Below are 13,742 nucleotides of genomic sequence, written 5' to 3'. Positions count from 1 at the left end.
ATGGCCACTTTAGGCAACAGTTCTGCTGCCAGAGGTTCTGGGGTTCTTAGGGCAGCACATGTTGAGCTGTGCTTGCTTTAGTGAACTCCTAAATGTCAAACGTTTAAGTGAGCCTAACATCGAGACTACAGTTCAGACTCCTTGCTAGACTGCGTCTGTCTCTTCTCAATGGCTCCTTTTCTTCAAGGCCATGATAGGAACATGCCACCAGATTTGTCAGATTGCGAGCTTACTCAGTGAGACACATTGGAAAGCTAAACAAACAGGCCTGCGGGGTTTCCGTAGTGTAGTGGTTATCACGTTCGCCTCACACGCGAAAGGTCCCCGGTCCGAAACCGGGCGGAAACATGGGTCTTTTGCTTCTTTGGTCACAAGGGAATTGATGTTCACTGTTTAGACAACTCTGCTTGTCCAGCGTTTTCTCTTTTTTACTTGCATCCCTATTGAGAAATAAGTCTCTTGGTTTTGTCTTCGGTAGATTGTGCGCTAGCCAAACAAAGGACATCAAAGAGCTTGTCAACAAGAAGATCGGGGCCTTCAGAGGTGGCAACAGGATTAGAAGTGAGAAGAGTGCAAGAGGAAAAGTTGACTTGAGTCAAGGTGGCCAATGAAAGATACAGCAGGAAGCGGAAAGTGCAGCAGACGAGCACGAGCGAGGTTTGGTGCAGCATGAAGACCATGCGCAGATGAGATCAGCCAACACAAGAGGAGTGGAATTTACTGGGCCACTAACTTGCTCTTTAACTGACTAGACTCTCACGCTAGCGTGTGCTAATGCTAATGTACCCGTGGAGCAAAGTGCTAGAAAGCCAAATGAGGTTCCACTGAGACTTGAACTCAGATCGCTGGATTCAGAGTCCAGAGTGCTAACCATTACACCATGGAACCCTGCCTGAAGCAGAGAAAAGCTCTGTGTCAAACAGGCATAAAAGTGTAGTAGTGCAGTTCCTGGTAAACTGATGGGGATTTCTACACGGCCAGCCAAATTTTACCTGTCATACCTGCTGCGAATCCCAGCTTGACGTGACCACGGTGGCCCTTCAGAGGTCCTCGTTAGTATAGTGGACAGTATCTCCGCCTGTCACGCGGAAGACCGGGGTTCGATTCCCCGACGGGGAGTGAGCAGTCTCCTTCGCTGCGCAGCCTTTTACCTGGAATGACCACGCACACGTTAATCGCACACCAGATCCTAGTCAATCTAATAATCTAGTCCTATAATGGGCTTGAAGAAACATGAATTCCACCTGTGCGCTCACAAGTCAAAAAGGTCTTCTCGGAAAGAGCTCCCATGAGAAGAGTTGCTAGTCCAAGAGAACTCTGCTTGTCCAGCGTTTCCTCTGTTTTACTTGCGTCCCTACTGACAAATAAGTCTCTTGGTTTTGTCTTCTGTAGATTGTGTGCTTGCCAAACAAAGGACATCAAAGAGCTTGTTAACAACAAGATCAGCTCCCATGAGAACAGATGCTATCTCCAGATCACAATTTGCATTGTCAATCTAGCCATAAGTGGGGGAATGCTTGAAAAATGACACAAATGGGAGTTCCCTCCTTCTCACTAGTCCTACATGATCTGTCATCAAAGTCCACAAATGTAAGAAAGCATTAAAATGCTCCTTTAATGACTACAGAGTATGCCAGCGCCGTTTCCGTAGTGTAGTGGTTATCACGTTCGCCTAACACGCGAAAGGTCCCTGGTTCGAAACCAGGCGGAAACATGCTTCTTTGCTTATGCGTCCTGATATAAAAGTGTCTGACTGCAGGCACTGCTTGAACTTGTGGGGTTCTACTGCTGTTTGGGACACAGACGAGAGAAAGTACTCAAATCTGGTACAGGCCTCTGACATTTGTAACCTTTGGATGCTGGTCTTGCTAAGAGTTCTCTATGGCCCAAATTTCAACAGAATTCACACAAATCAACACATCTCCCGTCACCATATTTCCTGAAGATGGAGGCACAGACTAAGCTCTTGGAAATGAGTGGCTCTAGGTGGCCTGCACAGGACTTGGGCCTATTTTCAGCCAATGCACAAGGCAATGAAACAAATGGCCACTTTAGGCAACAGTTCTGCTGCCAGAGGTTCTGGGGTTCTTAGGGCAGCACATGTTGAGCTGTGCTTGCTTTAGTGAACTCCTAAATGTCAAACGTTTAAGTGAGCCTAACATCGAGACTACAGTTCAGACTCCTTGCTAGACTGCGTCTGTCTCTTCTCAATGGCTCCTTTTCTTCAAGGCCATGATAGGAACATGCCACCAGATTTGTCAGATTGCGAGCTTACTCAGTGAGACACATTGGAAAGCTAAACAAACAGGCCTGCGGGGTTTCCGTAGTGTAGTGGTTATCACGTTCGCCTCACACGCGAAAGGTCCCCGGTCCGAAACCGGGCGGAAACATGGGTCTTTTGCTTCTTTGGTCACAAGGGAATTGATGTTCACTGTTTAGACAACTCTGCTTGTCCAGCGTTTTCTCTTTTTTACTTGCATCCCTATTGAGAAATAAGTCTCTTGGTTTTGTCTTCGGTAGATTGTGCGCTAGCCAAACAAAGGACATCAAAGAGCTTGTCAACAAGAAGATCGGGGCCTTCAGAGGTGGCAACAGGATTAGAAGTGAGAAGAGTGCAAGAGGAAAAGTTGACTTGAGTCAAGGTGGCCACCCAGATAGCAAGGAAACATTGAAACAATGTTGAGTCAATATCAGGCGACGTCATTGAAGCAACGTTGAAGTGCGACGTTGACCCAACATCATTCTTGCACCCATTTTTAACGTTGAAACAACGTCAGGTTTTGATGTTGAATCAATGTTGAAACCTGACATTGATTCGACGTTATATTTTCGAATACTGTTGACATTGAAACAATGTCAGATTCTGATATTGAAACACTGTTGAGCTATGGTGTTAATTTTCCACCTCTTTTGCACAGTTGCTTTTTATTGAAAAAAAACAAAAAAGGTCAATAGACATGTATCATTTGCAAAATACTTTATTAAAAGACAAAGTTTCCTATTTACATTTCTATGTTTCACGTCACTTTTTATTATTTACTCCGGGATGGGGATGGATGATGTGCGTCCTGCGCGCCACCCGTACGATCTGGAGCATATCTGAGCCATTTCTGGACTGCTTGAGCAAAGACCAACTCAGACATAGAGTTCGCCCCTACCTGCTGCGCCAGGCCATCTAGGACAAAAATAGACACACACACACAAAAAAACAAAGACAAAAAAAAGGGAATTAGAGCACATGAATAAGCTCTTGTTAATTGTCTTCAGCAGGGAGAAAGTATGTAAACTCCTAGGCTGATAAACATGAAAGTCACCAGGCGGAAATCAGCAAACTGCCGCATTTGATTCCCAAAGAGCTATAAGCTGAAAATGTGATATGTCTTAGCATGGTGTGCCGTGTATCCTTTAAAAAAAAAAAGAAAAAGAAAACATGGGGTCCTCGGGCTGTACAAAGTGTACAACCCGAGGACAAAACAAGCCGAAGACCAAAGACTCCATCTCCAGATTAACCGGACATGAAAGTCTTGTTATTAAGAAAGACAAAGTAATATAGCAAAAAAAAAAAAACATAGGAAATGTGAAACGCACCCAGCACATCAATTGATCCCTTTATTGTTCACTTTAGGCTCATAAAACTACAATAAACAGTAAAACTTACCAAATATGCATCTGCACAGCGCTGTCTCTTTAAATGCCCTTTTTTGCTTTGTCTGGTCCTTGGTTTTTTTTCCCTGCCCAGTTGAGTACAGAGGCCAGCTCCTTTGTAATGGCATAAACCATTACACGGCGGACTCGCACCTCCAGTGTGGTCCAGCAGCACCAATCAACGCAAAGCGTCTCACCTATAGACACATTTTAAGAGATGGAATTAGCGTGTCTCATGTCTTAAATGTGTATGCAAGTGCTTGTGTGTTTACTTCATGTAATTGATGATAGAAACATGTCATTTAGTTTTCCCTAAAGCCTGATTTTCAAGTCATACAAAGAATAAACCAAAGTATTGGCAGTACAATGTATTTCTATTCCCTTTTGTTGGATATTCATTTGTTAGTTCTTGTAACTGCTAAAAGTGTTTACTAGTTTTTGCCTGTCACATATATTTGTTATACCATGTAAACTGTGAAATTCCAAGATTTTCAAACTTGCCTTGTAATAGTGGCCTCACAGAGTCTCTGGAATCTACAGAAAAAAAAAAATCACAACAAGATGACATTCAGGAGTATAAATTGGGTTTTTTTTTTTTTAGATAAGAGTACAATGACATTGTGATGCAGCTTTAAAGCTTTTTTAAAAGCATACCATCTATAGGGAAGACATCAGACTGCATGCTGGCGAGATCGCAAAGCTGTGTCGGTTTGTGCCGGAGTGGCGAAAGGTGCCGGAAGCTGGGTGGGGCATTATGATGGTTGCTATCAGTGGGCTGGGGGGCAGACTGGAGTGATGAGGGCTGTTTAGAAAAAGATAATTTTTTAAGTATTTAAGAATACAGACAACTTGTCAAAAAAGTTTCCTCGTGTCAGACACAGATATGTACACAGACACTAGACAGTATTTTATTACCTGGTATTTTCACTCGAGGGGCCTGGGGAAACCGTTTTTTTGTAGGCTGCTCATCCTCTGAGTCCGTATATGTGTACAGGGGATTTGGTCTAAAGAAAAGAAATTAAAAACGGTCTTAAGTAATTGTAAATATGCTTTTGGCATATTGTTTCCTAAAGTTAGTTTGATTTCTAACAACACACACAGGAAACAGAGAAGGATTTTGAAGTGCACAAGTGTACATGACTTTGCATTTTTAAAAAGTTTACAAACTTCCACTTTTTGGACTATATTATGTGGTGATATTGCAGTATGCAAGCACCACAGATATGTATAAAAGACAAGATCATAAATTCTTAACAATCAAAGATATGTTTGTGAATAAAAGGGTTTTACTTGTGCTTTCTTTTAAGACGGGTCTGGGTTTCTTCTTCGGACTGAAGGTCAGACGTATCACAGCGTTCACGTGGATATCTCTGAAGACTGCGTTCTGCTTCGTGAAATGTGCCTGGAAATACAAACACAATGTACGGCCAGACATACATTACGTGTGGACAAAAGGTGCAAACGCATAGAAAAATCAGCGTTTTCAAAAATACGCTGGTACGTGTGGACGTAGCCTTATTCATTATACAAGGCACAAACGGAAAGTCATGTACGCGTGCAACGTAAAGTTAGGTCAGCGTGCAACGTACAGTCACGTGGGCATTCAAACTGAGTCTAAAGTTTTCGTGTGCGAATTGAAACGAGTGCTCTCCAATCATCAAAAGTAACAAAGTCATTGAACACGTTTATACAGTTAACTTTACGTTTATCAATCATATATCACAGATTTAGAATTTTTTGTAGTACTAAGCAACTACAGAGCGAAAGTCTGGGTCAAGCGCCGAGGCCACGGCAAGAACAAAGGAAAACTCGAAGCGTTAAAGCTAGCTTTGTAAGGGAATATAACGAAGAAATTATGAAACGAAAATGTTTTCTTTGTTGATATACTTTGTTCGCAGTGCAGTTTATTTGTTGCCGGATTGTAAGAAGTAGACACAATTTCGGGCTCGTAAATAACAGTAAAAAACTTGTTAATGTACAACATTAACGAGTTTTTTACTGTTATTCAAATGCAAACATGGAAATAACGAGTAGGAAAAAAAATCATTCATTCTTACCTTATACTAATCGTGGTGCAGGCCAGTGCAGTGCATGAACTGATGCCTTCTCCGGTCAATTCCGCTCAGAGTAAATCAAATGTCCTGCTCTACTGTAGAAGACAATGAATACCTGGGGGGATGTACCAATGTGAGAGGGGTGCTGCGGAATAGTCCAAGTGATCGCTGCTTTAATTTCCCGGTCAACTATACATAAATTGCACGTAGACATGATTTTTTTAAAGCTGGTGAACTAGACCAAGTCACCGATAACAAATGAACAATAAATCTACTTTCTCTGGTACTTTATACCCGATCAGTTGCAGTGCAATTTAATGCTCAACTACAAATCGATGGTTTTTGATGGTGACCGGAGCCGAATGATCGTCAACTATAAATAGACGTTTTCTCGACGTTGTTGTTGTCACCTGGTCGACTACAAATAGATCAAATATCAATGACAAAAAAACAACGGTGAATCAACATCGTTACAACGTCTCTATAGTAAGACCGTCGGTTTACCACAGTATTTCAATGTTGTTACAACATTGGCATTTCAACCCCGACCATATACGACGGTTCGGATGAAAAATCAACATAGATTCAATGTCATCTTGCTATCTGGGCAATGAAAGATACAGCAGGAAGCGGAAAGTGCAGCAGACGAGCACGAGCGAGGTTTGGTGCAGCATGAAGACCATGCGCAGATGAGATCAGCCAACACAAGAGGAGTGGAATTTACTGGGCCACTAACTTGCTCTTTAACTGACTAGACTCTCACGCTAGCGTGTGCTAATGCTAATGTACCCGTGGAGCAAAGTGCTAGAAAGCCAAATGAGGTTCCACTGAGACTTGAACTCAGATCGCTGGATTCAGAGTCCAGAGTGCTAACCATTACACCATGGAACCCTGCCTGAAGCAGAGAAAAGCTCTGTGTCAAACAGGCATAAAAGTGTAGTAGTGCAGTTCCTGGTAAACTGATGGGGATTTCTACACGGCCAGCCAAATTTTACCTGTCATACCTGCTGCGAATCCCAGCTTGACGTGACCACGGTGGCCCTTCAGAGGTCCTCGTTAGTATAGTGGACAGTATCTCCGCCTGTCACGCGGAAGACCGGGGTTTGATTCCCCGACGGGGAGTGAGCAGTCTCCTTCGCTGCACAGCCTTTTACCTGGAATGACCACGCACACGTTAATCGCACACCAGATCCTAGTCAATCTAATAATCTAGTCCTATAATGGGCTTGAAGAAACATGAATTCCACCTGTGCGCTCACAAGTCAAAAGGTCTTCTCGGAAAGAGCTCCCATGAGAAGAGTTGCTAGTCCAAGAGAACTCTGCTTGTCCAGCGTTTCCTCTGTTTTACTTGCGTCCCTACTGACAAATAAGTCTCTTGGTTTTGTCTTCTGTAGATTGTGTGCTTGCCAAACAAAGGACATCAAAGAGCTTGTTAACAACAAGATCAGCTCCCATGAGAACAGATGCTATCTCCAGATCACAATTTGCATTGTCAATCTAGCCATAAGTGGGGGAATGCTTGAAAAATGACACAAATGGGAGTTCCCTCCTTCTCACTAGTCCTACATGATCTGTCATCAAAGTCCACAAATGTAAGAAAGCATTAAAATGCTCCTTTAATGACTACAGAGTATGCCAGCGCCGTTTCCGTAGTGTAGTGGTTATCACGTTCGCCTAACACGCGAAAGGTCCCTGGTTCGAAACCAGGCGGAAACATGCTTCTTTGCTTATGCGTCCTGATATAAAAGTGTCTGACTGCAGGCACTGCTTGAACTTGTGGGGTTCTACTGCTGTTTGGGACACAGACGAGAGAAAGTACTCAAATCTGGTACAGGCCTCTGACATTTGTAACCTTTGGATGCTGGTCTTGCTAAGAGTTCTCTATGGCCCAAATTTCAACAGAATTCACACAAATCAACACATCTCCCGTCACCATATTTCCTGAAGATGGAGGCACAGACTACGCTCTTGGAAATGAGTGGCTCTAGGTGGCCTGCACAGGACTTGGGCCTATTTTCAGCCAATGCACAAGGCAATGAAACAAATGGCCACTTTAGGCAACAGTTCTGCTGCCAGAGGTTCTGGGGTTCTTAGGGCAGCACATGTTGAGCTGTGCTTGCTTTAGTGAACTCCTAAATGTCAAACGTTTAAGTGAGCCTAACATCGAGACTACAGTTCAGACTCCTTGCTAGACTGCGTCTGTCTCTTCTCAATGGCTCCTTTTCTTCAAGGCCATGATAGGAACATGCCACCAGATTTGTCAGATTGCGAGCTTACTCAGTGAGACACATTGGAAAGCTAAACAAACAGGCCTGCGGGTTTCCGTAGTGTAGTGGTTATCACGTTCGTCTCACACGCGAAAGGTCCCCGGTCCGAAACCGGGCGGAAACATGGGTCTTTTGCTTCTTTGGTCACAAGGGAATTGATGTTCACTGTTTAGACAACTCTGCTTGTCCAGCGTTTTCTCTTTTTTACTTGCATCCCTATTGAGAAATAAGTCTCTTGGTTTTGTCTTCGGTAGATTGTGCGCTAGCCAAACAAAGGACATCAAAGAGCTTGTCAACAAGAAGATCGGGGCCTTCAGAGGTGGCAACAGGATTAGAAGTGAGAAGAGTGCAAGAGGAAAAGTTGACTTGAGTCAAGGTGGCCAATGAAAGATACAGCAGGAAGCGGAAAGTGCAGCAGACGAGCACGAGCGAGGTTTGGTGCAGCATGAAGACCATGCGCAGATGAGATCAGCCAACACAAGAGGAGTGGAATTTACTGGGCCACTAACTTGCTCTTTAACTGACTAGACTCTCACGCTAGCGTGTGCTAATGCTAATGTACCCGTGGAGCAAAGTGCTAGAAAGCCAAATGAGGTTCCACTGAGACTTGAACTCAGATCGCTGGATTCAGAGTCCAGAGTGCTAACCATTACACCATGGAACCCTGCCTGAAGCAGAGAAAAGCTCTGTGTCAAACAGGCATAAAAGTGTAGTAGTGCAGTTCCTGGTAAACTGATGGGGATTTCTACACGGCCAGCCAAATTTTACCTGTCATACCTGCTGCGAATCCCAGCTTGACGTGACCACGGTGGCCCTTCAGAGGTCCTCGTTAGTATAGTGGACAGTATCTCCGCCTGTCACGCGGAAGACCGGGGTTCGATTCCCCGACGGGGAGTGAGCAGTCTCCTTCGCTGCGCAGCCTTTTACCTGGAATGACCACGCACACGTTAATCGCACACCAGATCCTAGTCAATCTAATAATCTAGTCCTATAATGGCTTGAAGAAACATGAATTCCACCTGTGCGCTCACAAGTCAAAAAGGTCTTCTCGGAAAGAGCTCCCATGAGAAGAGTTGCTAGTCCAAGAGAACTCTGCTTGTCCAGCGTTTCCTCTGTTTTACTTGCGTCCCTACTGACAAATAAGTCTCTTGGTTTTGTCTTCTGTAGATTGTGTGCTTGCCAAACAAAGGACATCAAAGAGCTTGTTAACAACAAGATCAGCTCCCATGAGAACAGATGCTATCTCCAGATCACAATTTGCATTGTCAATCTAGCCATAAGTGGGGAATGCTTGAAAAATGACACAAATGGGAGTTCCCTCCTTCTCACTAGTCCTACATGATCTGTCATCAAAGTCCACAAATGTAAGAAAGCATTAAAATGCTCCTTTAATGACTACAGGGTATGCCAGCGCCGTTTCCGTAGTGTAGTGGTTATCACGTTCGCCTAACACGCGAAAGGTCCCTGGTTCGAAACCAGGCGGAAACATGCTTCTTTGCTTATGCGTCCTGATATAAAAGTGTCTGACTGCAGGCACTGCTTGAACTTGTGGGGTTCTACTGCTGTTTGGGACACAGACGAGAGAAAGTACTCAAATCTGGTACAGGCCTCTGACATTTGTAACCTTTGGATGCTGGTCTTGCTAAGAGTTCGCTATGGCCCAAATTTCAACACAATTCACACAATCAACACATCTCCCGTCACCATATTTCCTGAAGATGGAGGCACAGACTAAGCTCTTGGAAATGAGTGGCTCTAGGTGGCCTGCACAGGACTTGGGCCTATTTTCAGCCAATGCACAAGGCAATGAAACAAATGGCCACTTTAGGCAACAGTTCTGCTGCCAGAGGTTCTGGGGTTCTTAGGGCAGCACATGTTGAGCTGTGCTTGCTTTAGTGAACTCCTAAATGTCAAACGTTTAAGTGAGCCTAACATCGAGACTACAGTTCAGACTCCTTGCTAGACTGCGTCTGTCTCTTCTCAATGGCTCCTTTTCTTCAAGGCCATGATAGGAACATGCCACCAGATTTGTCAGATTGCGAGCTTACTCAGTGAGACACATTGGAAAGCTAAACAAACAGGCCTGCGGGGTTTCCGTAGTGTAGTGGTTATCACGTTCGCCTCACACGCGAAAGGTCCCCGGTCCGAAACCGGGCGGAAACATGGGTCTTTTGCTTCTTTGGTCACAAGGGAATTGATGTTCACTGTTTAGACAACTCTGCTTGTCCAGCGTTTTCTCTTTTTTACTTGCATCCCTATTGAGAAATAAGTCTCTTGGTTTTGTCTTCGGTAGATTGTGCGCTAGCCAAACAAAGGACATCAAAGAGCTTGTCAACAAGAAGATCGGGCCTTCAGAGGTGGCAACAGGATTAGAAGTGAGAAGAGTGCAAGAGGAAAAGTTGACTTGAGTCAAGGTGGCCAATGAAAGATACAGCAGGAAGCGGAAAGTGCAGCAGACGAGCACGAGCGAGGTTTGGTGCAGCATGAAGACCATGCGCAGATGAGATCAGCCAACACAAGAGGAGTGGAATTTACTGGGCCACTAACTTGCTCTTTAACTGACTAGACTCTCACGCTAGCGTGTGCTAATGCTAATGTACCCGTGGAGCAAAGTGCTAGAAAGCCAATGAGGTTCCACTAAGACTTGAACTCAGATCGCTGGATTCAGAGTCCAGAGTGCTAACCATTACACCATGGAACCCTGCCTGAAGCAGAGAAAAGCTCTGTGTCAAACAGGCATAAAAGTGTAGTAGTGCAGTTCCTGGTAAACTGATGGGATTTCTACACGGCCAGCCAAATTTTACCTGTCATACCTGCTGCGAATCCCAGCTTGACGTGACCACGGTGGCCCTTCAGAGGTCCTCGTTAGTATAGTGGACAGTATCTCCGCCTGTCACGCGGAAGACCGGGGTTCGATTCCCCGACGGGGAGTGAGCAGTCTCCTTCGCTGCGCAGCCTTTTACCTGGAATGACCACGCACACGTTAATCGCACACCAGATCTAGTCAATCTAATAATCTAGTCCTATAATGGGCTTGAAGAAACATGAATTCCACCTGTGCGCTCACAAGTCAAAAAGGTCTTCTCGGAAAGAGCTCCATGAGAGAGTTGCTAGTCCAGAGAACTCTGCTTGTCCAGCGTTTCCTCTGTTTTACTTGCGTCCCTACTGACAAATAAGTCTCTTGGTTTTGTCTTCTGTAGATTGTGTGCTTGCCAAACAAAGGACATCAAAGAGCTTGTTAACAACAAGATCAGCTCCCATGAGAACAGATGCTATCTCCAGATCACAATTTGCATTGTCAATCTAGCCATAAGTGGGGGAATGCTTGAAAAATGACACAAATGGAGTTCCCTCCTTCTCACTAGTCCTACATGATCTGTCATCAAAGTCCACAAATGTAAGAAAGCATTAAAATGCTCCTTTAATGACTACAGGGTATGCCAGCGCCGTTTCCGTAGTGTAGTGGTTATCACGTTCGCCTAACACGCGAAAGGTCCCTGGTTCGAAACCAGGCGGAAACATGCTTCTTTGCTTATGCGTCCTGATATAAAAGTGTCTGACTGCAGGCACTGCTTGAACTTGTGGGGTTCTACTGCTGTTTGGGACACAGACGAGAGAAAGTACTCAAATCTGGTACAGGCCTCTGACATTTGTAACCTTTGGATGCTGGTCTTGCTAAGAGTTCGCTATGGCCCAAATTTCAACACAATTCACACAAATCAACACATCTCCCGTCACCATATTTCCTGAGATGGAGGCACAGACTAAGCTCTTGGAAATGAGTGGCTCTAGGTGGCCTGCACAGGACTTGGGCCTATTTTCAGCCAATGCACAAGGCAATGAAACAAATGGCCACTTTAGGCAACAGTTCTGCTGCCAGAGGTTCTGGGGTTCTTAGGGCAGCACATGTTGAGCTGTGCTTGCTTTAGTGAACTCCTAAATGTCAAACGTTTAAGTGAGCCTAACATCGAGACTACAGTTCAGACTCCTTGCTAGACTGCGTCTGTCTCTTCTCAATGGCTCCTTTTCTTCAAGGCCATGATAGAACATGCCACCAGATTTGTCAGATTGCGAGCTTACTCAGTGAGACACATTGGAAAGCTAAACAAACAGGCCTGCGGGGTTTCCGTAGTGTAGTGGTTATCACGTTCGCCTCACACGCGAAAGGTCCCCGGTCCGAAACCGGGCGGAAACATGGGTCTTTTGCTTCTTTGGTCACAAGGGAATTGATGTTCACTGTTTAGACAACTCTGCTTGTCCAGCGTTTTCTCTTTTTACTTGCATCCCTATTGAGAAATAAGTCTCTTGGTTTTGTCTTCGGTAGATTGTGCGCTAGCCAAACAAAGGACATCAAAGAGCTTGTCAACAAGAAGATCGGGGCCTTCAGAGGTGGCAACAGGATTAGAAGTGAGAAGAGTGCAAGAGGAAAAGTTGACTTGAGTCAAGGTGGCCAATGAAGATACAGCAGGAAGCGGAAAGTGCAGCAGACGAGCACGAGCGAGGTTTGGTGCAGCATGAAGACCATGCGCAGATGAGATCAGCCAACACAAGAGGAGTGGAATTTACTGGGCCACTAACTTGCTCTTTAACTGACTAGACTCTCACGCTAGCGTGTGCTAATGCTAATGTACCCGTGGAGCAAAGTGCTAGAAAGCCAAATGAGGTTCCACTAAGACTTGAACTCAGATCGCTGGATTCAGAGTCCAGAGTGCTAACCATTACACCATGGAACCCTGCCTGAAGCAGAGAAAAGCTCTGTGTCAAACAGGCATAAAAGTGTAGTAGTGCAGTTCCTGGTAAACTGATGGGGATTTCTACACGGCCAGCCAAATTTTACCTGTCATACCTGCTGCGAATCCCAGCTTGACGTGACCACGGTGGCCCTTCAGAGGTCCTCGTTAGTATAGTGGACAGTATCTCCGCCTGTCACGCGGAAGACCGGGGTTCGATTCCCCGACGGGGAGTGAGCAGTCTCCTTCGCTGCGCAGCCTTTTACCTGGAATGACCACGCACACGTTAATCGCACACCAGATCCTAGTCAATCTAATAATCTAGTCCTATAATGGGCTTGAAGAAACATGAATTCCACCTGTGCGCTCACAAGTCAAAAAGGTCTTCTCGGAAAGAGCTCCCATGAGAAGAGTTGCTAGTCCAAGAGAACTCTGCTTGTCCAGCGTTTCCTCTGTTTTACTTGCGTCCCTACTGACAAATAAGTCTCTTGGTTTTGTCTTCTGTAGATTGTGTGCTTGCCAAACAAAGGACATCAAAGAGCTTGTTAACAACAAGATCAGCTCCCATGAGAACAGATGCTATCTCCAGATCACAATTTGCATTGTCAATCTAGCCATAAGTGGGGGAATGCTTGAAAATGACACAAATGGGAGTTCCCTCCTTCTCACTAGTCCTACATGATCTGTCATCAAAGTCCACAAATGTAAGAAAGCATTAAAATGCTCCTTTAATGACTACAGGGTATGCCAGCGCCGTTTCCGTAGTGTAGTGGTTATCACGTTCGCCTAACACGCGAAAGGTCCCTGGTTCGAAACCAGGCGGAAACATGCTTCTTTGCTTATGCGTCCTGATATAAAAGTGTCTGACTGCAGGCACTGCTTGAACTTGTGGGGTTCTACTGCTGTTTGGGACACAGACGAGAGAAAGTACTCAAATCTGGTACAGGCCTCTGACATTTGTAACCTTTGGATGCTGGTCTTGCTAAGAGTTCGCTATGGCCCAAATTTCAACACAATTCACACAAATCAACACATCTCCCGTCACC

At 44.9% G+C, this 13,742-nt stretch overlaps 20 non-coding genes across 20 annotated transcripts; 15 read left to right on the top strand and 5 right to left on the bottom strand.

The window, feature by feature from the left end:
• The first annotated feature begins 275 nt into the window (after positions 1-275).
• trnav-cac (transfer RNA valine (anticodon CAC)) lies at positions 276-348 on the top strand. Its single transcript has one exon. It is a non-coding gene; the product is annotated as a tRNA-Val (tRNA).
• Positions 349-816: 468 nt separating this feature from the next.
• Positions 817-888, bottom strand: trnaq-cug (transfer RNA glutamine (anticodon CUG)). Its single transcript has one exon. It is a non-coding gene; the product is annotated as a tRNA-Gln (tRNA).
• A 159-nt stretch (positions 889-1,047) lies between these two features.
• On the top strand, positions 1,048-1,119 carry trnad-guc (transfer RNA aspartic acid (anticodon GUC)). Its single transcript has one exon. It is a non-coding gene; the product is annotated as a tRNA-Asp (tRNA).
• A 522-nt stretch (positions 1,120-1,641) lies between these two features.
• Positions 1,642-1,714, top strand: trnav-aac (transfer RNA valine (anticodon AAC)). Its single transcript has one exon. It is a non-coding gene; the product is annotated as a tRNA-Val (tRNA).
• Positions 1,715-2,317: 603 nt separating this feature from the next.
• On the top strand, positions 2,318-2,390 carry trnav-cac (transfer RNA valine (anticodon CAC)). Its single transcript has one exon. It is a non-coding gene; the product is annotated as a tRNA-Val (tRNA).
• Positions 2,391-6,518: 4,128 nt separating this feature from the next.
• trnaq-cug (transfer RNA glutamine (anticodon CUG)) lies at positions 6,519-6,590 on the bottom strand. The gene has a single exon. It is a non-coding gene; the product is annotated as a tRNA-Gln (tRNA).
• Positions 6,591-6,749: 159 nt separating this feature from the next.
• trnad-guc (transfer RNA aspartic acid (anticodon GUC)) lies at positions 6,750-6,821 on the top strand. Its single transcript has one exon. It is a non-coding gene; the product is annotated as a tRNA-Asp (tRNA).
• Positions 6,822-7,342: 521 nt separating this feature from the next.
• trnav-aac (transfer RNA valine (anticodon AAC)) lies at positions 7,343-7,415 on the top strand. Its single transcript has one exon. It is a non-coding gene; the product is annotated as a tRNA-Val (tRNA).
• Positions 7,416-8,017: 602 nt separating this feature from the next.
• On the top strand, positions 8,018-8,090 carry trnav-cac (transfer RNA valine (anticodon CAC)). Its single transcript has one exon. It is a non-coding gene; the product is annotated as a tRNA-Val (tRNA).
• A 468-nt stretch (positions 8,091-8,558) lies between these two features.
• Positions 8,559-8,630, bottom strand: trnaq-cug (transfer RNA glutamine (anticodon CUG)). The gene has a single exon. It is a non-coding gene; the product is annotated as a tRNA-Gln (tRNA).
• Positions 8,631-8,789: 159 nt separating this feature from the next.
• On the top strand, positions 8,790-8,861 carry trnad-guc (transfer RNA aspartic acid (anticodon GUC)). The gene has a single exon. It is a non-coding gene; the product is annotated as a tRNA-Asp (tRNA).
• Positions 8,862-9,381: 520 nt separating this feature from the next.
• On the top strand, positions 9,382-9,454 carry trnav-aac (transfer RNA valine (anticodon AAC)). Its single transcript has one exon. It is a non-coding gene; the product is annotated as a tRNA-Val (tRNA).
• Positions 9,455-10,056: 602 nt separating this feature from the next.
• On the top strand, positions 10,057-10,129 carry trnav-cac (transfer RNA valine (anticodon CAC)). Its single transcript has one exon. It is a non-coding gene; the product is annotated as a tRNA-Val (tRNA).
• A 466-nt stretch (positions 10,130-10,595) lies between these two features.
• Positions 10,596-10,667, bottom strand: trnaq-cug (transfer RNA glutamine (anticodon CUG)). The gene has a single exon. It is a non-coding gene; the product is annotated as a tRNA-Gln (tRNA).
• Positions 10,668-10,825: 158 nt separating this feature from the next.
• On the top strand, positions 10,826-10,897 carry trnad-guc (transfer RNA aspartic acid (anticodon GUC)). The gene has a single exon. It is a non-coding gene; the product is annotated as a tRNA-Asp (tRNA).
• A 517-nt stretch (positions 10,898-11,414) lies between these two features.
• trnav-aac (transfer RNA valine (anticodon AAC)) lies at positions 11,415-11,487 on the top strand. Its single transcript has one exon. It is a non-coding gene; the product is annotated as a tRNA-Val (tRNA).
• Positions 11,488-12,088: 601 nt separating this feature from the next.
• trnav-cac (transfer RNA valine (anticodon CAC)) lies at positions 12,089-12,161 on the top strand. The gene has a single exon. It is a non-coding gene; the product is annotated as a tRNA-Val (tRNA).
• A 466-nt stretch (positions 12,162-12,627) lies between these two features.
• trnaq-cug (transfer RNA glutamine (anticodon CUG)) lies at positions 12,628-12,699 on the bottom strand. The gene has a single exon. It is a non-coding gene; the product is annotated as a tRNA-Gln (tRNA).
• Positions 12,700-12,858: 159 nt separating this feature from the next.
• trnad-guc (transfer RNA aspartic acid (anticodon GUC)) lies at positions 12,859-12,930 on the top strand. The gene has a single exon. It is a non-coding gene; the product is annotated as a tRNA-Asp (tRNA).
• Positions 12,931-13,451: 521 nt separating this feature from the next.
• trnav-aac (transfer RNA valine (anticodon AAC)) lies at positions 13,452-13,524 on the top strand. The gene has a single exon. It is a non-coding gene; the product is annotated as a tRNA-Val (tRNA).
• The last annotated feature ends 218 nt before the right edge of the window (positions 13,525-13,742 follow it).

This window comes from Oreochromis niloticus, linkage group LG8, assembly GCF_001858045.2.
Source record: "Oreochromis niloticus isolate F11D_XX linkage group LG8, O_niloticus_UMD_NMBU, whole genome shotgun sequence".
NCBI classification, from domain to species: Eukaryota; Metazoa; Chordata; class Actinopteri; order Cichliformes; family Cichlidae; genus Oreochromis; species Oreochromis niloticus.
This window is presented reverse-complemented; position numbering and strand designations above follow the sequence as displayed.